The following is a 25216-nucleotide window of genomic DNA, read 5'->3' on the forward strand; positions in this document are numbered from 1 at the left end:
TTTATCCATAAACATCTAACGCAAGACTGATGAAGGACCTGGGGATCAGCGGACATGCCCTACGCCAGGCTATCAAGGAAACATCACATGTGGCAGAGCGGAGTAGCCAGTGGCTCTGGTTGAAGAGGAAATACCCCATCTGGTCTCCCAAATAAGCCGGCTAGGCAGATGCAGAGGGGGGTGGTTCTGGGACACCAGAATGCACTGCTGAGCCTATTGGAGACGTCGTGGGTCCAATCAGCGAAACGTCGATGAAAGTAGGTGCCCACTTGATAACCCCAATGACGTGTCTGCCTAGCCTTTCTCAACATCGAAGGAGCAAAGGTGAGTGCATAAGCCTCCCATCACCACATTTGGCACTTTGGATTTCTAACATCTTGTCCTGTGTATTTGGAAACATGAAAAATAGATTATCTGGTCGTTAACACATTGCTCCTTCTGAGAATTTTGATGTGTTCAAATTAACACTGACTGCTATAATTTCCTACATTGCAATGATAACCATTCAAAAATACTTATTTAATTTGATGCATAACAATTAGGGAAGGCACTATATAAATGCATCTTTTTTCTGTGATCAATAAATTCAGCACAGATTGAGATTGAAAGCTCTGATTGAAAATCTTCTGCATCATCCGCACTGTTATCAGTTTGGTCGGCCATTTGTTGTCTGCTCCTAATTTGCCAACAAACTGAGAAATGTGCAGGGTGCCATGGTGTTGAATCCAGGAAAAGAAATGGATGGAAAATTTCCTTACCTGAAGGATACTAGTGGCCAGCTTTTTTATTATTACAATCCAGTAGCTTAACAAACATCTTTATTGATGCTAACATTTTAAATTACAGATTACTCCAAAGACGTACAGGTATGTAGGTTAATTGGCTGGGTAAATGTAAAAATTGTCCCTAGTGGGTGTAGGATAGTGTTAATGTACGGGGATCACTGGGCGGCACGGACTTGGTGGGCCGAAAAGGCCTGTTTCCGGCTGTATATATATGATATGATGATATGATGATATGATTTATTTAATTCCCGGGCTACCATTGCAAGATTCAGATGTAGCTCTGGATCAATTATCTAGGTTTCCTGCTGTGAGACCAATAAGTCTCAGTGCTATCAGACCCTCAGGTGACAAAGTCAATGTAATAAAACTTCTACAAAGTACCTTCCTACGGCTTCGAAGCAATTTACACATGCAGTTCTTGCTGTATAGCTTTAGCATTACAGTGGGACCTGCCTTTCCCAACAGACCTTTAGAAAAATAGACACAGTGAGAACACTGAAATTAGTATGTTGATATGTGAAAATTAGGTGAATAAGAACATGCAACATGGAACAATACAGAAGATAGAAACAAAATGCAGGAGTAACTCAGTGGGACAGGCAGCATCTCTGGAGAGAAGGAATGGGTGACTGTAGTCTGGAGACTGTGGTCTTCGCCCGAAATATCCCCCATTCCTTCTCTCCAGAGATGCTGCCTGTCCTGCTGAGTTACTCCAACATTTTGTGTCTCTTCGGTTTAAACCAGAATCTGCAGTCCCTTCCTCTACATAGAACAATACAGCACAGGAACAGGACCTTCGATCCCCAATGTCCGTTCTGAACATGATGCCAAGATGAACTGATCTCATCTGCCTGCACAAGAAACATACTTGTCCATTCCCTGCATATCCATGCGCCTATCTAAAAGCAAATTCAATAACAAAGGGGATGAGAATTGTTATTTCAGCATTTTAAAATTATTTTGTGAGATGAAGCGGCCAGGTTGATAAAAATTCTGCAGTGTTTTTCAGAGTTGCTATCAATAAATAGAAATTAAACCTTAGATTGTGCTTTAGTGTGTTCATTTTACGTGGTAATCCATATCTAATATATGAAAGGCAATGAATGGGGTGCATTTCTCTGCTGCTCACAGCTGAACATCGCTGGAACTGTTGCTATTTCTTGATTGGCTTCACAAAACAAACCAGACATGTAATTAAAATGTCAATGATGATTTGATGGCATTTTGCTTGTTTTTCTCTCTTAACCTGCTTTATGTGTATCTTGATGTAATTCCATTGTAGACAAGCTATTTTATTTTATTTGATTTATACAGTCTGTTAGCATTGCTTCACAGCTACAGCTAAATTAAACTACGTAGAGAGAAATTGCAATGACATTTGTTGTTTTGTGTTGTACTGGTACAGCATGGTGATTTGAAAGATAATGTTTCTTTTGCCCATTCTATTCCTCCTTAACTCCTGAAAGCATCTACCCGTGCTAGTTTGATTAATTTAATTTTTCTAGTCTTTGTCTTATTTACAGGAATCTAGATGTTGGCAGGCTGTTTATATGTGGAGATCATATTATATAGATGTGAGATGATTTTGATCTAATTATGTTTATGGGGCTGTTAAGCTGCAACAAATAAGAATTTAATTGTTCTGTTGCCCATACATACGACAATTTAACATACTTGTGTCTTGAGTTCGCAATCCATATATCTGGAAATTACTGGAGAGGTTTCAAGAGGAATCCCGTCCAATTGCATGACAACATCAACTGTGGTTCCGCAGTTGCGATCACATAACCCAGTAGACACGTGCATTTGATGTATAGCAACTATATGCAACTGAACCTTTAACAGAAGTTATTTGTAAGAAATGCGACTAACGCAGACAATATAAATACTGTAATATTACCGGTCATGTCCATGGTGTTGAAAATGTCACCTGAAATTTTAATTCTCCTTCCCTGCATTTAACAAATGCTACTTAGAAGCAGGGAGTGATAATTTCTAGATTTGATACGAATATAATTGTAGTAGAACTCAAAGTGACATCAACTTATAATTGATCTTTTTCCCCAGTCTAAACTAACCAAGAAGCAAACAGTGATTTTATTTGTGTCACTTTTAAGGTTGATTATTTGCTCTGGTTGATATATAATCTCGGCTCAACAATTGGTAGATTAATGTGTCTGCCATTTGTGCTGGCAGGAAGATCCACCCTTGGTCGAGTTGTCCTTCTTTCATGCTAAATTGTGTGTATCTGTGATGCAGAGAATATATATGGTGAAGAAGAAAGACTTATAGACTAAAGAGTCCATCAGGTTGTTTATCTTTTTTAAAATATTTTACCTTGTATGTATCGTTAGCTTTTAGAAATGTTTGAATGGTGCACTGACTGGCTGACATTTTACAATTTCGTTGTACATGGCTCATGTTACAATGACAATAAAGGAACTATTCTATTCTATTATTGAGAAATGTATTCAATTCTATTCTCCTGTTCCTTCTTTGTTACCCTACCGATTATTGCTACCCAAAGCTTATCCAATTCATTTTTGAAAGACCTGTTCCACTACACTTACAGGCAGAATTCTGGATAAAACCAATGTATAAAGTTTCTTCACATTCCATCCAACTTTTTTGACTTTCACATTGGATATACCGTATGTACTTTAGACAGTGATAAATATTGTGCACATATTATTAATTCTGAATACTTTATTATGCACATATTATCCTGAAAATATTTAGATTTTTGTCTCCCATGGGATTTTGAGTCACAGCTGTCCGCTCAACCAGCCAATATTTATACAATGAATCTTAGGAAGCAGCTTAATTGTTAATGATTTATAACTTTAAATCTCCCTATAAATCTCCCAACTTGGGGTTTTCTTCCTCCAAATTGTTCCCACTATCCCCACATCCCACTAAAATTTTCAAATGAAAATTGACATTGGCATTCTTGGTTACTGTGGTGAAGGTACTTTAACGTTCACGATACATGGTCTCAACCCAAAATGTCAGCCAACCCTTTGCTTCCCAGTTGTTGTTTGGCCTGCTCAGTTCCTCCAAGCTTCAACGCATTAAAGCAGCTGCAGTATCGTATGCTTTAGCATTTAGTGTTCTGGAGCCAATAATCATCTCCATCAACATTTTTAAGGCAATGAGTGCAATTTACTTAGTCATATATTTTGGAGCATGTGAAAACAAAACTGAACAGCTTATATTTCAAGAGAAAATTGTATTACTTTCAGTGGCTTTTCATTTTCTTTCTCAAAACTATGTTAACAATTCCAACAGGAAAGACTGAACACAACTATTGAAAAACACAACTATTTTTGCAAGCTTGGCACTTGAAACTGAATGTTAATCATGCCATAGTTACACTGTACTCATTGCAAACTGGCTTCCTTGAGGGATTTTATTGTGCTTTGTAAGTTGGGCAACCCAAATCTATTTCCATTGATATAACATCATGGGCAGCAGGTGGGACTTGGGGTGTGTGGGTTGGTGATTGGACTTGGGGGTGTGTGGGTTGGTGATTGGACTTGGGGTGTGTGGGTTGGTGATGATGATTCCTTCTCTCTGTTTAGAAAGAAGGAATAAACTCTGAAAATGAGAATATGTTTATCTTAATTGTGTAGTTAGTAATATTCTTACCTTTGAATTTGAAACTTTGGGTTTCTTCCCTTTTGCAGAGACTTGAGCACAAAAGTTTCAGTTGAACTCCAATGCAGAAGTGATTGGTGCATCTTTGAACAGCAGGAGAGTGAATCCTGGGCATATAGTTAACCCTCACCCAATATAATTAATTACAAGATCTAGATATGATTTTATTACTGATTACAAACAATTTGAAATGTGTTAACCTATTCTATGTCCTCCATTATATATATATTTTCCATTCCTTTGCCATCCTATCACCCCTTTTTTTCATTGCCACAACTATTCCTTTTCCACGTGTTGGTCCATCCTATTGTCTCCTTACTTTATTGTCTCCTTACTTCATTGCCTTTTTTCCTTCCCTTTAGATTCAATTTCTCTTCTTCATTTACCCCTTCATTCTATCATCTCCCCATTCTATTGCCACTTGTCATTTTATTTAATTGCCTCCTCACTTCTCCAGCCCTTTCTAATTATTTATCTTCCCTTCTAAAGCCCTTTGTCCTCACTCCTCCATGCTTGGGCCCCTGTTGTATTACACAAGAAAATAGGAGCAGGAGTAGGCCAACCGGCCCCTCGAGCCCGCTCCGCCATTCAATACGATCATGGCTGATCCCACCCCAACCCCCTTCCCACTATCACCCTTCTTCCCACCCAAAAGAACCGTGTGATCTCCTGGGAGAGGCGAAAAACCGGATAAAAACCCAGGCCAATTTGGGGAAAAAATCCGGGAAATTCCTCTCCGACCCCAAGCTAGGCGATCGAAACTTGTCCAGGAGATTACTCAGGTCATACTATACTAACAATAGCTCATGTCCACTTCCCTGCCCGCTCCCCGTAACCCCTAATTCAACTTGTCTATTAAAAAACAATCTATTTCCGTTTTAAATTTATTTAACGTTCCTGCTTCCACAGCTCCCTGAGGCAGCGAATTCCACAGACTAACCACCCTCTGAGTGAAGAAGTTTCTCCTCATCTCAGTTTTAAAAGAGCCCCCTCTTATTCTAAGACTATGCCCCCTAGTTCTGGTCTCCCCTTTTCTTTGTCCTCTCTGTTCAGACTCCTATTTTATTACCATTCTATTGCCCCTTTATTATATCACCCTTCTTTCTATGCCTCTCCATTCTACTGCCTTTATTTTGTTTAGTCATTCTATTGCCCCTCTTGTCTCTATTACCCTATCATATATTTTATTTATTTGATCTCCCATTCACTCCCTCGTTTATTGCCACTCCACTCTCTTGCCCCTTTATTACATTGCCCTTCTTTCTTTGACCCCTCCATTTTATTATCATTCTATTGCCCCTTTATTAGATAGGCCTCTTTCTTTGACCCACTCTCCATTTTCTCCCCTCATTTCTATTACTTAATTCTATTGCCCCTCTATTCAATTGCCCCTTTAGGATGTTGCCCAGTCCCCTTTAGTTTATTGCTTCCTTCCATTGCCCGCCTTGTCTTTGTCCCCTTCCATTTTATGGCTCGATTCCATTGTCCATTTCCTATATTGCTCTTTCTTTCTTTGCCCCCTCCATTTTGCCCCCTCTATTTTATTACCTCATTCTTTTGCCCCTCAATACAATTACCCCTTTATGATATTGCTCATTCAATACCCTTTATTTTATTATTTCCACATACTGCCCCCTTATTGAATTTCCCATCCCCATTGACCCCTCCATTTTCTCCCCTATTTTAATACATTCTCTTGCCCCCTCAATAAATTACCCCTTTGTGCTGTTGCCTTCATTTTATTATTTCCACCTATTGCCCCTCTCATTGAATTAATTGCCCATTTTGTCCCCTCTATTTTGTTCCCTCATTCTATTGCCCCTCAATACAATTACCCCTTTATGATATTGCCCATTCAATACCCTTTATTTTATTATTTCCACATACTGCCCCCTTATTGAATTTCCCATCCCCAATGACCCTTCCATTTTCTCCCCTGTATTTTCATTCCCCATTCTATTGCCCCCTCTGTACAATTACCCCTTTGTGATGTTGCCCCTTCATTTTAGGATTTCCACCTATTGCCCCCCCCCTGAATTAATTACCCGTCTTTCTTTAAACCCCCATTTAAACTCCCTCCATTTCATTGCTCTGTTCTGTTGCCCCTTTATCTCGTTTGTCCCTGTCCTATTTGCCCTCCCTCCATTGCTACCCCCTCCCCCTCCCCGGAGGGGGGGGGGGGAAGTCCGTTGAGAGCCGCAGCTCGAGATGCCCGTTTGCCCACGCTGTGCGCGAGCCCTTGGGGAGGAGGAGGGAGAGGGGGAGGGGAGGAGAGTAGCGTGCGCGCGCCCGCCGGTCACCGCGGCCAATCCCCTGCCCTGGCTCGGCCGACGTGCGCGCGCCAGGCCCCTCCAGTCTGCGCGCGTCGGGAGCGCGCGCTGTCGTCGGCGGCGGCGGGCGGGCGGCCGCCGGACTGTGTGTGTCTGTTCAGTCCGCAACCACAGCGGCGCGGCAACGCAGTGAGTGAGGGGAATAAACGCAGCCGAGGAGGAGGAGGAGGAGGAGGATCAATTTGAGATATATTTTTAATCGGCAAACCCAGCGCTGCTGTCACCCTCCCCATCCGACAGGTAAGTCCCGTGTTCTCTCGCTCCCGCCGTGCGTTTTTGGACCTCTCGGTGAAATTGAGAGTTTGATTTTTAAAAATAACTTTCAGCCGGGGCTGAGGAGCCGGGGGGTGGGTGAGCGAGCGACTGCCTCAGCCCCCACCGCCCCCCCCCCCCACAGCACGGCGGGCAATGTGGCCAGCACCGCATACGATCCAAGACATAGCCCAAACTGCAAGAAGCACCACGATCTTCACTCCTTTTCTCACCCTGGTTTTATACCGCTGCAAAAATCCCACGGTGAAGAAAGTTTGTGCATTGCTAGCCAACATAACAACGACATCTCCCCCCCCCCCCCTTACAAAGTTAAACGATCCCTGCCAAACTTTTTGTTTTGTGAAACACCTCGGCAATGCAACCTTGGGGTGGGAGAAAGGTTTCTTCATTTTTATCGTTAAATCCGCATTTCTATTCCTCTGAAAGTCCTGAGGCGGATAGACTTCCAGCCCAACTCTTGGATAGTGGGAAGGGAAAGACCTCGATTTCCTTTCGCCTTTGCAGATGGTTTAAAAAAATTGGTTGGCAAAAATAAATCGAGTGGGTGGAAAGAGGCATTTTGTACGCTTTCCTTGACCATGCTGTCCCTTCAGGGACTGCTGCACCGCCATATACTTACGGGTGTGAGCGATGCAATTTGTATTTAAATTTGTTTGCATAAAGTTAGGGATTTATTAGAATACAGCTATGCGGAGTTGTGCAGTGGGGAAAATACGATGATAAATGTTTTTGCGGAAACTAAAGGGCAGAACGATATTTCTTATCTAGTGTTCCATTTTGTTTACATATTGTAATACTTGTTATTATACATTGAATTTGATACAGTTCGGCTTATTTGGAGAAGGGTATTAAGCGTTCACAACAATTTCATATATTTTGGGAAGATAAGAATGTAATCTTGTGTTTAAAGCGATTGCTGTCGTTTTTGGAAGAAAATGTTTGGAAGAAACTGGTTGATCTTTGAATCGTAGACGCTCAAGGAATAAAATCAAAACAATTTTTCCTTACTTGTTTGTGGCACACGTTGATATTATCTACATTCGAATAATATAGTTTATGAAGACAATATTCACCTTTTAACAGCCACATGACAGATTTGTTCTGGGATTCAGTATTTGAGTTGAGAGTAGGTAGCCAATGATTATGGTCATTTTCACAAATTGAACTGCAAATATGAAAATTGAACTTATCTTTTCCCAGCAGAACTTGACATGAAGATTTTAATCAATTAATTTTTAGTGACTGTAAAATAAATCCCATGTTTGTTACATTTTGTCCAGTACTATAAATTGAATAGGTTTGATGACTTGTGTGGTACTCTGTGAATATGTTCATCCACCTGATCAATATTTAAGCCATTTCTAGATCCCAAGCAAATGAAGCTGAACTTCATCTATGACATTTAACAACATGTTCTTGTAAACCTCTGCTGCTGATCGATTCATTGTCCAAACTATGTATTTGATTCAGTGGTAATTTGTATACGTAATGTTTGACATTGGTCTTAAAATCGTATGAACTGAGCTTATTGCTAGTTGCTGAGGTGTCTGTGGAAGAGAAAGTCATAGTGATAAAGTCTTAAAATCGCACCAAATTGATTGAATTTTGATAGACATGAAGACAAGTGAAATGGAGGGACTATGTTCTACCAACATTTTAAGTGCATATACATTGTTATACATATCAGCGGTTGAATTACATTAACTACAGTACACCTTAGAGAGCATTTGACACCAAGTAGTAAACAATATTTACAATAGCGTCTCACAAAGTTAATTGTTTGGACCATATTGTAATACTTAGTGATTTTTGTGCAGTGGGTAAGATTTTTCTAACACATCCCTGGCTGGTGTCTGATATTTTGCCCTCTGTAAAGTTTAGCTCATCAAAAAATTGACACTCCTCGTCCTAACCTGCAAAAAATCTTGTTCAACTGTTTACCCTGAACCTCGTTGCCTACTTGTGAAGCAATGAAAGATTGGTTAAATCTGCCTAATGCACACAAGGCAGAACATATCCAGTTTGACTAATTACTCTCCAATCAGCCTATTGTCAGCAAAGTGATTGAAAGAGTCAACAGCAATATAAAGATAACCTGCTCATTGATGACCAGTTTATGATTCACAAGGATCAGTCACATTTAGTCCTCTTTCTCCCTTTATTACAAACATGATTGAATGGCTTAATTCCAAAGCTAAAGTGACAATGGGTGCTCTTGACATAAAGGCACCATTTGACTGAGGTATGACACAAAAGGAGCCTTGGTAAAACTGAAGTAAAGTTGACATTGTGATCTTATTGAGTGAAGCAGGCCAAATGAGCCAAAAACCTGCTTATGCATTTACTCCTGTTAAAATACCCTAATGGTTGGAATCGTTCTACTTAAAAAGCAAGATGGTTGTGATTTTAAGGGTTCACGCATTGTAGCCCCAGATCATCACTGCATACATTCTCAGAGCAATGGGCTAGTCCAAACCAGTTTTTGCTGCAGCTTAATATGTATCATCGGCACCAAAAGCCCAAATCCATTGATAATTCCCAAGAAAATGAAGCATTCCATGTTTGCATGCGGCAAGACCAGGACTATGTTTAGACAAGAGCTGTTAAGTGACAGTAACATGTGTGACATGGAGGTGCCAGACATGAGCATCTTCAATATGATGGAGTCTATCCTTGGCATTCAGTGCCATTTACTGATCCTTCTCTGAATCCCCCACCGGCATGAATAGGAACTCAACTTACAAGCCACATTGGCAGATCAGAGGCTAGGTATCCGGTGGCAAATGACTCCCCACTTCACCCCATTATCGGCAAGGTACAAATCAGGAGCACGATGGAATATTCTGCATCTGTCCAGATGAATGCAGAAGCAAGAAAAGGTCAGCAACATGCAGGACAAATCTGCTTGATTGGGACCCCATCCACCACTCCAAACATTAATAACCTTCACTACCTTTGTGCAATGCTATAGTGTGCAGCCTTTACAAAATGCACTGGACTCACCTAGGCTAATCCAACAGCATCTTTAAACCCTGCAGTTTCTGCTGTCAGGCAGGACAATAGGAGACCACCAAAAAAATACAGGTTGGGACCCTGCATCAGGATACTATTGATTGTGATCTGAATTTTTGACACCGACTATCTCTTTCCCTCCCTAGATACAGTGCCCTCCATAATGTTTGGGACAAAGACCCATCATTTATTTATTTGCCTCTGTACTCCACAATTTGAGATTTGTAATAGAAAAAATCACATGTGGTTAAAGTGCACATTGTCAGATTTTAATAAAGGCAATTTTTATACAATTTGGTTTCACCATGTAGAAATTACAGCTGTGTTTATACATTGTCCCCCCATTGCAGGGCACCATAATGTTTGGGACACAGCCATGTCATGTAAATGAAAGTGGTCATGTTTAGCATTTTGTTGCATATCCTTTGCCTGCAAAGACTGCTTGAAGTCTGCGATTCATGGACATCACCAGTCACTGGGTGTCTTCTCTGGTGATGCTCTGCCAGGCCTGTATTGCAGCCATCTTTAGCTTATGCTTGTTTTGGAGGCTAGTCCCCTTCAGTTTTCTCTTCAGCATATGAAAGGCATGCTCAATTGGGTTCAGATTGGGTGATTGACTTGGCCACTCAAGAATTGACCATTTTTTAGCTTTGAAAATCTCCTTTGTTGCTTTAGCAGTATGTTTGTGATCATTGTCTTGCTGTAGAATGAACCGTCGGCCAATGAGTTTTGAGGTATTTGTTTGAACTTGAGCATATAGGATGTGTCTATACACTTCAGAATTCATTATGCTGCTACATCAGCAGTTGTATCATCAATGAAGATAAGTGAGCCAGTACCTTCAGCAGCCATACATGCCCAGGCCATAACACCTCCACCATCGTGTTTCACAGATGAGGTGGTATGCTTTGGATCTTGGGCAGTTCCTTCTCTCCTCCATACTTTACTCTTGCCATCACTCTGATATAAGTTAACCTTCGTCTCATCTGTCCACAATACCTTTTTCCAGAACTGTGGTTGCTCTTTTAAGTACTTCTTGGCAAGCTGTAACCTGGCCATCCTATTGTTGTGGCTAACCAGTTGTTTCCATCTTGCAGTGTAGCCTAAGTATTTCTGTTCATGAAGTCTTCTGCGGACAGTGGTCATTGACAAATCCACTCCTGAAGAGTGTTTCTGATCTGTCGGACAAGTGTTTGGGGATTTTTCTTTATTATAGAAAGAATTCTTCTGTCATCAGCTGTGGAGATCTTCCTTGGCCTGCTAGTCCCTTTGCGATTAGTAAGGTCACCAGTGCTCTCTTTCTTCTTCTTGATGTTCCAAACAGTTGATTTTGGTAAGCCTAAGGTTTGGCTGGTGTCTCTAACAGTTTTATTCTTGTTTATCAGTCTCATAATGGCTTCTTTGAATTTCATTGGCACAACGTTTGGTCCTCATGTTGATAAAAGTTTCCAAAGGTGATGGAAAGACTGGAGGAAAGAGGTGTTGAGAGCTCTCTTATATGCATTAAGGAGGCATTTAACCACACCTGAGCAACTACAAACAACTGTGAAGGCATGTGTCCCAAACATTACGTTGCCCTGAATTGGGGGTCTATGTATGAACCCTGCTGTAATTTCTACATGGTGTAACCAAAATGTATAAAAATATCCTTTAATAAAATCTGACACTGTGCACTTTAACCACGTGTGATTTTTTTTTTCTATTACAAATCTCAAATTGTGGAGAACAGAGGCAAATAAATAAATCATGGGTCTTTGTCCGAAACATTATGGAGGGCACTGTAGATGATGCTCGACCCGCTGAGTTCTTCCAGGACTTTGTTTAGTTTCAGATCCTAGCATTTACAGTCTCTTGTGTCGCCAGTACATACATATTTTTTCCAGCCAGCACTGCATTCCGACTTACAAATATACTGCCGCTCCTGGGTCGAAAGTGTGGAACTCCCTAGCCCATGACATTCTGAGAGTGCCTTCATGAGAAGAATTGCAATGGCTCAGGTTGGCTTGCTGCCAACCTTCTCAAGGTGAATGAGACAAGGACAATAAATGCTAGCCTTTGCAGTGAACTCTGCATTCCAAAAAAACCCCACAATTAAAACATGTTTTATAACAAATAAATATGTTTAAAAATGCAATTATTTTAACAAATTTAGAACAAATTTATTTGGTCCTTTTTTGGCTAATCTCTGCTAAATCTTGTTCAACTCCATCATGCACTGAGATGAGTGTTGCTCTCTCTTATTTTAATTTGCACAGACATTGGCAGTTATGTCTTCAGCTACCAAGACCCTGGGGCCTGGAATACTTTGCTCCTTTAAAGAAAAGTCCTTAAAGTGTCCCTCTTTGTCCAAACAATTGGCCGTCTTACTGACTATTCCTGTGGCATTATGCCAGGCTTGGAAGCGCCTTTATGAACTCCTGGGTTTTCTTTACTCCATTCTTAACTATTTTACTAGATTAGTAGTTGATCATCTCCTATTTTATAATAAAATATGTTGGGGATTTGCTGAAGAAATTACAGTGTGTTAACGGCTGTAGTACACTGGGGAATTGTCATCTTGGCATTCTTGGGTTATTTGAAGTGGTACATGGTTTTTAGAAATGTGTGGTTTCAGATAGAAACACAGTTACACAATTGAATAACATTTAAGTTGTTTTTCCTGTTTATTATGGTTATTCATTCAATGCTATTGAAACATCTCACTACAGAATGTTAATTACCTGATTTTACTTGAACTTGCTTATTTGGACGATTAGAAATGGAAGTGAAAACAAATGAAGATTATTTCTTAAACAAAAAACATGTATGAAAATGAAACAAAAAAACTGCAGATGCTGGAAGTCAGAAACAACGAAAGAAAGTGACAGAAAAACTTACCAGGTCTGACAATAATTGTGGAGTGAGAAGCAATCAATATTTTGAGTCAGTAACCTTCATCAGAACAGTAAAGGAGCTGAAATAGATCCTTCCTATTTTAAGGTCCCTCATTTAATCCACCTCCATCGATATTTCCTTCAGCTTCTTCTGTTACCAAGAAAACAACCTTATCATTTTCATCCTGTGGTGCCCCTGCAAAACTCCTGCACAAAGATCCAGCACCATCTTACAAATTATCTGCCTTCCTTTGGGGTTTAGCAGAAGTTAATGCGAGAAAGGAGAAAGCTGTTTTTTTCTTCCAGCCCTCCATCCTCCTCATGCAAATCCCATCAGTAAAAATACTGCACACATTAGAGCGATATTAAATTAAATTGGACTCCAGGCCAAGACAGATGACCAAAAGCTCGATCAAAGTGGTAGGTCTTAAGGAGCATCTGAAAGGACAAAATAGATGGTGAGGTTTGCAGTTGAAGCGAGAGCTATCAATTGGAATGTGTTTATTTTTGGCGATGACGAGAATTTGTACCTATAGTGGTTTTTGGCTGGCATTATGGTGAGAATAAGTTTGCAGCATGGATGAATTTGAGTGTGGGCGAAAGAGTTATCAAGGTGTTGCTTAGCTGTGAGCCAGTGTTGATTAACAAGAAGATAAACAATATGGATTAATAAAACCCCTGCCACCAGTAAGTGCTGGCATTGTACATTAGGCCTGTTAAGCTTGGAACTTTATGGACTTTGCTGTACATTCCTACCCCTTCCCATTTTCATTTTTAACAATGGAAATGAATGACTTGCTTTTTAAGACTTAACGTACAATATGGCTACAGAATCACCTAAATATTAAGGAAAAACTGTACAGGAGCTTAATGCATTTGAAATTATTTTCTGTATTCCTAGGAATTGTATTACGAATAAAAACAATTGGAACTTCTTCATTTGAACCTCAGCAACATTCTATGCCCAGGATGGGTCTTCAGCCTTTTCTTTCTGTAAAGGGAACTGTCCCAGGCTTGGTCACCCTGCCATTCGTTATCTCAGGAATCATTCTCATTTATCTTTTGTTTTACAGCCTTCACATCCTTCTTATCAGGTGAAACCAGAATTGAAAATAATACTCTGCTAGATGCTGGAATAGTTTATGAATTGAAAACTTTAAAAAAAATAGATGCTAGAAGGCACCAGAGGGGTTAACCAGGTCGGGCAGCATCTGTGGAAAGAGAAACAGTTAACATTTCAAAGCCAGATCCAAGTGTTCTCTCCTGTATTTATTCAGGACTCACATTCTTCTCTCATGCTGTCACCTTCATGTGGTCCATCTCTAACACTTGCCTTTTTATTTTCTGGATCTCCATCTCCTTTAAAAGGGATAGACTAGCTGCCAAATTCATTACAAGCCCACAGATTGGCTTGACTATTTTGACTATACTTCTTCCCATCATGTCTCCCGCAAGGACTCCTTTCTATTCCCCCCAGTTCCTTTGCCCCTGTCACATTTGCTGTGATGATGAGATAATTTGCACAGGTGCCTGTGAAATTTCTTCTTTCTTCCTAAATTGTACTTGACAGTTTTTATCTGCATCCCATCTGTTTTATGGCTTTCAACCCTTCTCCTCTGTGACAAAGCGAGAACAGAGTTCCCCTGGTCCTTCCTTTCCATGGGGTTCACCTCCACATTCTTTGCAATTTCTGGCAACTCCAATAAGATTCCACCACCAGCCACATATTGCCCTTCGCTCTTTTCAGTATTTCAAAGGGATGTGTTCCCTTGGTGACCCTGGCCCACTCTTCCATCCACACCCACGGTTCCCTGTTTATTGGCAGTTTCCCATGCTACTGCAGGATTTGTAGTGCCTGTTCTTTCATCTCTTCCTTTCTCACAATTCAGAGACCCAAACAGTCTTTCCAGCTGTAACAGTGATTCACTTGCATTTTTTTCAAATTCAGTGTATTGCACTTGTGTTGTCAATACGGTTTCCTCTATTTAGAGAAACCAAACACATATTAGATGATTTATTAGATTACAGTTGCTTGCCACATTTAATTCACCATCTCACTTCCACTGACCTTTCTGTCTGAGTCTTTTGGCACTGGTAACACAAGGCCTAATGCGTTGTACAGGAACAACATATTTTCAATTTGGACATGTTGCAACCTTTAGTACTCGAATAGAAATTCTCCAAGTTTTTGGTAACTTGCTTGTTCTGCCTGCAGTAATGACCACTTCTGCCATCATCAATTTGGCTGTTTTCCTTTTTCTGTTTGCATAGTTTGGCCTCCTTGGCATATCGCACTGCGTTACCATTGGTAACAAATTACATAGACAAAGTAGTACAAACTGATCCTAACAGCTACTTAACTGCTACATTTTACATATTTGGTCTCACTCCATCAGTAATGAATCAGCAAGATTCATTTGTTTTACTCATTCCTTTTCAATCCTCTACTGAAGACAAAACAAACTTTTTTTTCTGCTTCCCAACTCTGATAAAGGATTCAGGGCCTGAACATCTGTTTCTCTATCCATAGATGCTGATTGACCCATTGAGTGCTTAACATAATTTCCTTGATCTTACACTCTATTCATAAGCCCCAAATTAAGTATACCTTACTAACCACTTACTGAAGTGGAAGGAGGGTCTCGACCCAATATGTCACCCATTCCTTCTCTCCTGAGATGCTGCCTGACTTGTTGAGTTACTCCAGCATTTTGTGAATATAAACCACTTACTGAATCTGTCTTACAACCTTTAATGATTTGTGCACAATTTCCGCTGCTCCTGCACCTCTTAGAAATGTTTTCTGTTTAGATTCTTCATGTTTCTCCTAAAATGCACGTTTCCACATAATTTATTTCATTAACCTGTTTATATCCGGCAGCAAATTTATTAGGCTCTTTGCAGGTCACAATACTACCTAGATTTGTGTCATCTACAAACTTAGTAACTGTGGTTTCTGCCCCCGTCGAGGTAATTGAAAAAAAAGCAGGGGGCTTTTAGTTTGGGGAGGAAAAATCATCTTCATTGTCTGTATTGAACCAACTTAGTATCAATGCTATTGCTGTTCCCTTTATCCCATGCCCTTTAGCTTTGCTGATAGACGTGTTATGTGATACTCTATCAAGAGCGTATTGGAAGTTCATCTACACTAAATCAACTGCATTTTCATCATTTTTTCCGTCTGTTACCTCATCAAAAAATCAGAACAAGCACAACTGCTCTCGATTAGTTACATAATAAACACAACTGCCCTAGGTACATCCTTGCTGGCTTGCATTCATCAATTCATTTTCCTCCAGGTAACTACTCTTGATCCTTGTCAATGTTTATAAAAGCTCTTGAACTAACTGGCTTCTGGTTGCTTAGTTTTTCCTTTCTCCTTTTTTATTGAACAGGAATAACATTTTGCTAATCTTCTCTCCTCTGTCACCACTCACTCACCAAAAGACCATGGCAGATTATATTCAATACCTCTACATTTCCTCCTGCACAGCTACAAAATCCAATGATGCATCTTTATCCAGGATGCAGTTTGTTAATACATATCTTAAATCCACAGACTTGCATTTTCCAGTGATCGTTAGCTAATATAGTTAATGATCATAGAAACATAGAAACATAGAAAATAGGTGCAGGAGTAGGCCATTCGGCCATTCAATATGATCATGGCTGATCATCCAACTCAGTATCCCGTACCTGCCTTCTCTCCATACCCCCTGATCCCTTTAGCCACAAGGGCCACATCTAACTCCCTCTTAAATATAGCCAATGAACTGGTCTCAACTACCTTCTGTGGCAGAGAATTCCACAGATTCACCACTCTCTGTGTGAAAAAAAACCTTTCTCATCTCAGTCCTAAAAGACTTCCCCCTTATCCTTAAACTGTGACCCCCTTGTTCTGGACTTCCCCAACATCGGGAACAATCTTCCTGCATCTAGCCTGTCCAACCCCTTAAGAATTTTGTAAGTTTCTATAAGATCCCCCCTCAATTTTCTAAATTCCAGCGAGTACAAGCCGTGTCTATCCAGTCTTTCTTCATATGAAAGTCCTGCCATCCCAGGAATCAATCTGGTGAACCTTCTCTGTACTCCCTGTATGGCAAGAATGTCTTTCCTCAGATTAGGAGACCAAAACTGTACGCAATACTCCAGGTGTGGTCTCACCAATGCCCTGTACAACTGCAGCAGAACCTCCCTGCTCCTATACTCAAATCCCCTCGCTATGAATGCCAACATACCATTCGCTTTCTTCACTGCCTGCTGCATCTGCATGCCTACTTTCAATCAGAGTTAGGTTCATTCTTCTATATTTTGTCAATAAAGACAGTTGAGTTAATTTCCTTGTCATAGCTCCACCTCACTGACTCTTACTGAATCGAGCCCATATGTTTACATTTCATATACAGTACTCAGTCATTTAATTAATATATTTTAATGTGTTAAGTTGCTGTGGTGCAGGAAGGGGTGAATGGGAAAACGATTCATTACATAATGGATTATAGACTTCAAGAACAATTTTGATTTATTTTGAATGTTTGATATAGCCATCCCAATGAATAATATCTCTAAAACACTAACCCTGTGCTTATCAGGAGAAATTGGAACAGATATCTTCAGTCTTGATCAGAGGTCAAATATTTTAAGGAACATTTGCTTCTCCCAAGAAAAGGTAGCACATACATTTGAGGGATTTTCAGAGGTTGGGGCAGCCACCAGTGAGGGAGGGTTTAAATTCAGAGAGGAACAAGTAACCTGAATTTGAGTATGGCACGTAAGGCGGAGAGTTGTATGGCTGGCTATGCTTACAGAAATACGAAGGGACAAGATCGAAAAAGTGTTGTCAGAATGATGACAGGAATTCTTATATTGTGATATTTCTTAAATGTGCGTCTAATTCAGCAGGAGCAGTGCTGATGGATGAAATGAGGTCTGGCATGAAGAAGGATGAGCATAGAAGTATCTTGGATGGTGTGATTTTTATGGAGTGCAGAACAAAAGATGCTGACCAACTGTGCCTTTGAGTGATTACGGTAATGGGGACCTTAAATACAGGCTTTCAGCTTTCAGATATTTAGTTGGAAATTGTTGTGTAAATATCTGGGAAAGTAAGGAGCTAAAGCCAAGTAAAATATGGTGAGATAGACATGAATGTCATCAGTGTAGATATGAAACAGCCAAAATGAGGCATTTTCTCAGGAGGGAGGGTCAAAAATAAATACAAATAATAGGTGAGACTTGGATGTATAACTGCTTAGACTGGATACATCAGATTAAACCAACTGAGTCCCATCCAGCTGGATAATGGTGGAGAAGTATTGGAGTAAAATGGTGTGGATAGCTGGTAGCCAGATAGCGAGTGAATGAGGTGAGATTTACCGTTTGTCACAATTTTGCAGGGTTTCGTGCCTTTGTGCACTGTTTGTCATGGATAATTCTGCCTTTGTTTTTATGAGCTAAGATCCCTTGACTATACTGCCTCTATCCCATTCTTTAATATCAGAGGTACCCCTCCTCTCTTGTATTTTGCCTATCCATTCCAAACATGAAATATCCAGGCATGTCTAATTTTCAGCCTTCATCTCTTTGCAACTATACCTCAGTCATGGCTATTAGATTGCACCTATGTGTTTCCATTTGCTTTTTTAGTTCATGCTTTGTTAGTGCTTTTTACACTTCAATGCTTCAATTTCTTTTTTTCAGCATTAAATGTTTCTGCTCTGATTGTAATATAGATCCTACCCAGGTTACTGTGTATGAAGGAACTGCAGATGCTGGTTTAAACCGAAGATAGACACAAACTGCTGGAGTAACTGAAAGGGACAGGCAGCATCTACAGAGGGAAGGAATGGGTGGCGTTTTGGGTCGATACCCTTCTTCAGACTGACGTCAGGAGAAAGAGAGATACATAGATAAGGAAGTGTGAAGGTGTGAAAACGGAGCAAAGGGAATGGAGATCAAGGAAAATGTAGAATAGATCATTGTTAGCTGGGAGAAGGTAACAACAAAGCAAACAGATAAAATGTAGTCAGGGACAGAAAGTGGTTGGAGAACTGGGAAGGGGGAGGGATGGAGAGAGAGGGAAAGCAAGGGTTATTTGAAGTTAGAAAAGTCAATGTTCATATCGCTGGGCTGTAAGCTACCCAAGTTACTGATGCCCAACCTGTGTACAGCCTGTGACGAAGCAAGCACAAAATGCTGTAGGAGCTCAGCGGGTTGAGCAGCAACTCTGGAAGACATGGATAGGAGACGTTTTCAGGTCGGGACCATTCTTCACACCTGAACAAGGGCTATGACAGAAACGTTACCTATTCGTGTCTTCCAGAGATGCTGCCTGACCTGCTGAGCTCCTCCAATACTTTGCCAGCTGCTACGGGACTGCAGGCATCTTTCGCCGTGTGGGAACTTGGTTTGTGGTCATATGTGGTCGAGTTAAATGTCCTAGTTTAACTACCAGTTGTTCTTGGTTGGCTTATGTTCTTATTTAAAGACCTTGCCAGGAGGCCGCATGTCCAACTTGTAAACTGATTACACGAACAGTTCTCAGGAACAGAAACCTGTCATGGCCTGGGGAGGAGCGGTTGCCTTAAGTTTGCATGCTCTGGCCTGACTGCTCAATTTTCCTTTGTTACCCATTTCATTACCCCTAGTCCTTTATATTTCACACTTTAAATCCTTACTCTCCTCCCCACCACACATCAACTATCCAGTTTAAAGCTTTTAGCCCTTATTATTTGGATTGTTAGTTATTTAGCTTTCCTTTAAAATCTGTTTTCCAGATTTAAATTTGCATCTGCACACTCCTGAATCTGTACTGGTGTGATTAGGCTTGCTATGACATAATCAAAATTAGATTCATCGGTTATTGCACTTCATGCGAGGTTGTGAGCAAAATTCTAACACTGGGAATGGGAGTCAAAGCTCAAATTGTTTCTCTCTCCTCAGCCCCAGAAGATGGTTCATTCTGACTTGTCACTTTTAATTATCATGGATGAGACTAGCTTAATTTACCTCCGTTCAAAGGTTTGACCTGAGACTGCAGAAGGGCATAATCACTCACTACTGTAGCCAACAGATCACTAGAGTTTAGAGTAATGAATGGACATCCAATTGAAATATAAAATTATGACTAAGATAGTCAAAAAGCTGGAGTAACTCAGCGGGACCGGCAGCATCTCTGGAGAGAAGGAATGGGGTGACATTTTGGGTCGAGACCCTTCTTCAGAAAATGTGGCTAGTGGTGGGATCCGTCTGAAGAAGGGTCTCGACCCGAAACGTCACTCATTCCTTCTCTCCAGAGATGCTGCCTGTCCCGCTGAGTTACTCCAGTTTTTTGTGTCTTTCTTCGGTTTAGACAATAATAGACAATAGGTGCAGGAGTAGGCCATTCAGCCCTTCGAGCCAGCACCGCCATTCAATGCGATCATGGCTGATCACTCTCAATCAGTACCCCGTTCCTGCCTTCTCCTCATACCCCCTCACTCCGCTATCCTTAAGAGCTCTATCCAGCTCTCTCTTGAAAGCATCCAACGAACTGGCCTCCACTGCCTTCTGAGGCAGAGAATTCCACACCTTCACCACTCTCTGACTGAAAAAGTTCTTCCTCATCTCCATTCCAAATGGCCTACCCCTTATTCTTAAACTGTGGCCCCTTGTTCTGGACTCCCCCAACATTGGGAACATGTTTCCTGCCTCTAATGTGTCCAATCCCCTAATTATCTTATATGTTTCAATAAGATCCCCCCTCATCCTTCTAAATTCCAGTGTATACAAGCCCAATCGCTCCAGCCTTTCAACATACGACAGTCCCGCCATTCCGGGAATTAACCTAGTGAACCTACGCTGCACGCCCTCCATAGCAAGAATATCCTTCCTCAAATTTGGAGACCAAAACTGCACACAGTACTCCAGGTGCGGTCTCACCAGGGCCCGGTACAACGGTAGAAGGACCTCTTTGCTCCTATACTCAACTCCTCTTGTTACAAAGGCCAACATTCCATTGGCTTTCTTCACTGCCTGCTGTACCTGCATGCTTCCTTTCATTGACTGATGCACTAGGACACCCAGATCTCGTTGAACTCCCCCTCCTCCTAACTTGACACCATTCAGATAATAATCTGCCTTTCTATTCTTACTTCCAAAGTGAATAACCTCACACTTATCTACATTAAACTGCATCGGCCATGTATCCGCCCACTCACACAACCTGTCCAAGTCACCCTGCAGCCTTATTGCATCTTCCTCACAATTCACACTACCCCCCAGTTTAGTATCATCTGCAAATTTGCTAATGGTACTTTTAATCCCTTCGTCTAAGTCATTAATGTATATCGTAAATAGCTGGGGTCCCAGCACCGAACCTTGCGGTACCCCACTGGTCACTGCCTGCCATTCCGAAAGGGACCCATTTATCCCCACTCTTTGCTTTCTGTCTGTCAATCCAATTTTCTATCCATGTCAGTACCCTACCCCCAATACCATGTGCCCTAATTTTGCCCACTAATCTCCTATGTGGGACCTTGTCGAAGGCTTTCTGAAAGTCGAGGTACACCACATCCACTGACTCTCCCCTGTCAATTTTCCTAGTTACATCCTCAAAAAATTCCAGTAGATTTGTCAAGCATGATTTCCCCTTCATAAATCCATGCTGACTCGGAATGATCCTGTTACTGCTATCCAAATGCTCAGCAATTTTGTCTTTTATAATTGACTCCAGCATCTTCCCCACCAGCATCTGCAGTTCTTTCTTACACATAAACCTATGACGGTCTGGATGCTGGGAGAATCTTTCTCCCTGGCTAGAGTGTCTGGAATGATCAATGACAGTTTCAATTTACAGGGCAAGTAATGAGGAGAAATCTCTTCACTTGGAGGGTGCCCACTATAGCGGGCTATAAAAACTGGGTCACTGAATATACATGGGAAGGAGATAAATTTCTAAATACAAAAGGCATCGAGGTTTGGTACGTGAGAATATGGTATTGAATCGATAATCAGCCATAATCATATTGAATGGCTGAGTAGTCTCCAATGTTTAGACTCCTTTTTTCAATTTTCCTGTTTACTCTGAATTTTGCAGTGCAATGATAACTTACCTGTTAGGTGCACTATTAAATTAGAATTTCTGATGCATGTTGGTTTGTTTCTTGACTGGTTCTTGAGTGTAAACTAAATAGCTTCCATCTCGGCATGTCAAGGAGCTTTTTTAAAGTGTTTAGTCAGAAATGGCAATTCATAGAACAAATTCCAAGGATATTTGTTGATCTTTATTTTAGGAACTCAATGAGAAATTTCTACACGTTTTCATTATGCTAAATGTTATCTTAATTGATTAATTTTGAGTGGAGGTTAATATTTGGCAGGCCTTGTGGTATGATTCCAGTCTGCGTTCCCCTGGGCCATGCTGTTTGCTCTGCTGTACTCAAAGATACAATGTTCATAAGTGATAGGAACAGAATTGGGCCATTTGGCCCATCACGTTTACTCTGCCATTCAACCATGGCTGATCTATCTTACCCTCTCAACCTCATTCTCCTGCCTTCTCCCCTAAATCCCTTACTCCTGTACTAATCAAGAATCTATCTCTGCCATAAAAATATCCATTGACGCCCTCCACAGCCTTCTGTGGCAATGAATTCCCCAGATTCATCATCCTTTGACTAACAAAATTCCTCCTCATCTCCTTCCTAAAGGAATGTCCTTTTATTCTGAGGACATGGCCTCTGATCCTAGACTCTCCCACTAGTGGAAACATCCTCTCCACATCCACTCTATCCAGTTCCATAGGGATGCTGGTTCACACAGATCCTCATGCTACAGGATAAGGCCCTTCTCAGCTAGATAATTTGAGAGTAAGGCTTTGACAACGGTTCATGCCCTTGGACTCGCTGGCTGCAGATGTTTTATTGAATATTGTTGACATTCAGAAAAATCTGAATCACTTGGACATGACTATTCTGAATTTGTGAATTGAGTCATGAATGTTCTGAATTTAAAATTATAAAACATTTTGAAATTAGAAGTCTAAAATAAGCCCAAGGGATAGTATATCTGCCAACAGATGTACATGTGCATGCGAGCACAATTACAACACTAACAAATAAAAGAAAAGGTTCAACTTGCCTTTCTCCCTGAAGCCAATTTCTGCGAATTATTTCAAGGGTCTGATGTACTTGCTGTAGTTTCAAGGCTCAGCAGACAGATTTCCCAGCCTTAGAGCTGCAGGCTTATCTGCTGGCATATCTCAGTGGAAGATCTGCCCCATATTTGATTTAAAAAAATATATCTTGGAACACTGCAATCCTCAAAAGAAGAAATTATAGTTGCTAAAATCTTGGATGTGCATCACTTTTAAAGGTTCTCCATTGAAGTAATTTGCTTTACATTTCTTCTAAGCTAGATTTTGTGATTATAGATATGTTTATGGATATAAGAGATACTGCTGACCTTTTAGTGTTTTGGCAAATAAGTTATTTATTGGTAATCGGGCTCAGCATTATTGCTGAATTAGAATTAGTTAGGGTCCAGAGATACGGGGTCAGATGTGGGATCAGAGATCCACACCAAAGTTTAACCCAGAGTTAGTGCCCACTATCAGCGATACAGTTGTACTAATTTTATGATGATCCTATTTAAAGAAAACAATTATCTCTATCTTCTCATCAATTCATTCCCCCCACTTCACCCCCAACCAAGACCCGACCACTTATTGATACACCCAGCATAGTTTTTACAGTGGTTAATTAGCCATCCAACTTTACGATGTGGAAGGAAATCAGAGCATCCAGAGGAGGGCCATGTGGTCACAGAGAGAGCATGCAGATTCTTATCTGATCACTTGGAATCACTGGATAGTTATCACTTGGCAGATATCCCTGGATAGTTATCAGAAACTAACATTCCATCAATTTTTTTCACAGAAAAAATGTCAGGTCTTCTGTGAAGGAAGGACGGTTCAGATTTTAAATACTGCAATGCGTCGAAAGGATTGAGAGGAATTGTAAATTGCTTGTGATTAGGCCTCGTGGGCAAAGATAAAATTAAGATGCGAGGAAAGTCTTTCAGCAGTCCTAATTGATTTATTTACAGATCTTGACAGAAATATGCTGGATGGAGTTGGGGAGTTGTGAGGTTGAAGATGGATGATGATTAAGTTCACCAGAGATGACATGAAGGTAGACACAAAATGCCGGAGTAACTCAAGGGGACAGGCAGCATCTCTGGAGAGAAGGAATGGATGACGTTTCGGGTCGAGACCCTGCTTCATTACTGATGTCAAGGGAGTGGGCGGGACATGGATAGAATGTAGTCAGAGACAGTAAGACTGGTGGGAGAAGGGGGAGGGGATGGAGAGAGGGAAAACCAAGGGCTTTTTGAAGTTAGAGAAGTCAATGTTCATGAGATGCCATGAAGTTGGATTAGAAGCCGTCTGGCAGGTGGTGGCCATGTGAGTCATGATTTGGTTAGAGAAGGGTTGAACTATCTGAGTTGATGAGCATCATTTTCAGATAACAAAAAAAATCCCGCATTTAAATGGGGTCATGTTACGGAAAAGGTTAGCAAGCACTTCCTTGCTCTCTGTATTCTGTTTTTTGCTTTCTCCTTAGATTCTTTATTTGTCCTTTAATGTTTTTATAGGCATCCTTTAATTTTCCTTCCTGTAAATCCGCTGTGATCTCCAATGAACTTGGACTATATTCTTCTTTTCAATTTTCAACATTCAATTCATATAATCTTTTTATTTCTCTCAGTCTTTTTGTTCCTCTCCAGATATTTTCCTTTAATTTGCCGTGTCTGCAGATCGATTCTCAGTATTCAAAGCAGAAATTGCTTGAACACACATCATGACAGGCATTATTTTTGGAAAGAGAAACATCAGATTCTCTCTATATTTCCTTTTTTTGTAGTTATGTTTTCACTTCCAAGATGATATCAAACTGAAATTACGTTGCATCTCCAGTGACAGTCAAATAATAGCACTAATAATAATTGAGCACTAATAATAATTGAGCACGATTCATCCTCAACATTAATAAATACTATTTGTTCAAAAGTTTGCTCTGTGGAGTCCATTGGGAAGCTGATGCGAAACAACCACTTGTTACATATCAGCACAGGTCTCACACATATTTTGTCAGATTTTGTTACACATAAATATAGATTTCATTGTTGTTGTTCTTCGTCCTTCGGGTTCGAAGATGACCATGACTTCACTTTCAGTTGGAGGTTTGGTGACTGTGGGTCCAGAGGTGACTGGTGAGGCCAATCCGGGCCCGGAAGGCACGCCCAC

The 25216-nt window shown here is 40.7% G+C and overlaps 1 protein-coding gene across 1 annotated transcript in view; it reads left to right on the plus strand.

The window, feature by feature from the left end:
- Positions 1–6819: 6819 nt before the first annotated feature.
- The window catches only part of peak1 (pseudopodium-enriched atypical kinase 1), a 129582-nt gene continuing 111185 nt past the window's right edge, over positions 6820–25216 (plus strand). Inside the window, exon 1 of the mRNA XM_078429978.1 lies at positions 6820–7012. The gene's annotated coding sequence lies outside the window, so the exon portion shown is untranslated. The remainder of the gene's footprint in view (positions 7013–25216) is intronic.

The sequence above is a fragment of the Rhinoraja longicauda genome, chromosome 38 (assembly GCF_053455715.1).
Source record: "Rhinoraja longicauda isolate Sanriku21f chromosome 38, sRhiLon1.1, whole genome shotgun sequence".
NCBI lineage: Eukaryota > Metazoa > Chordata > Chondrichthyes > Rajiformes > Arhynchobatidae > Rhinoraja > Rhinoraja longicauda.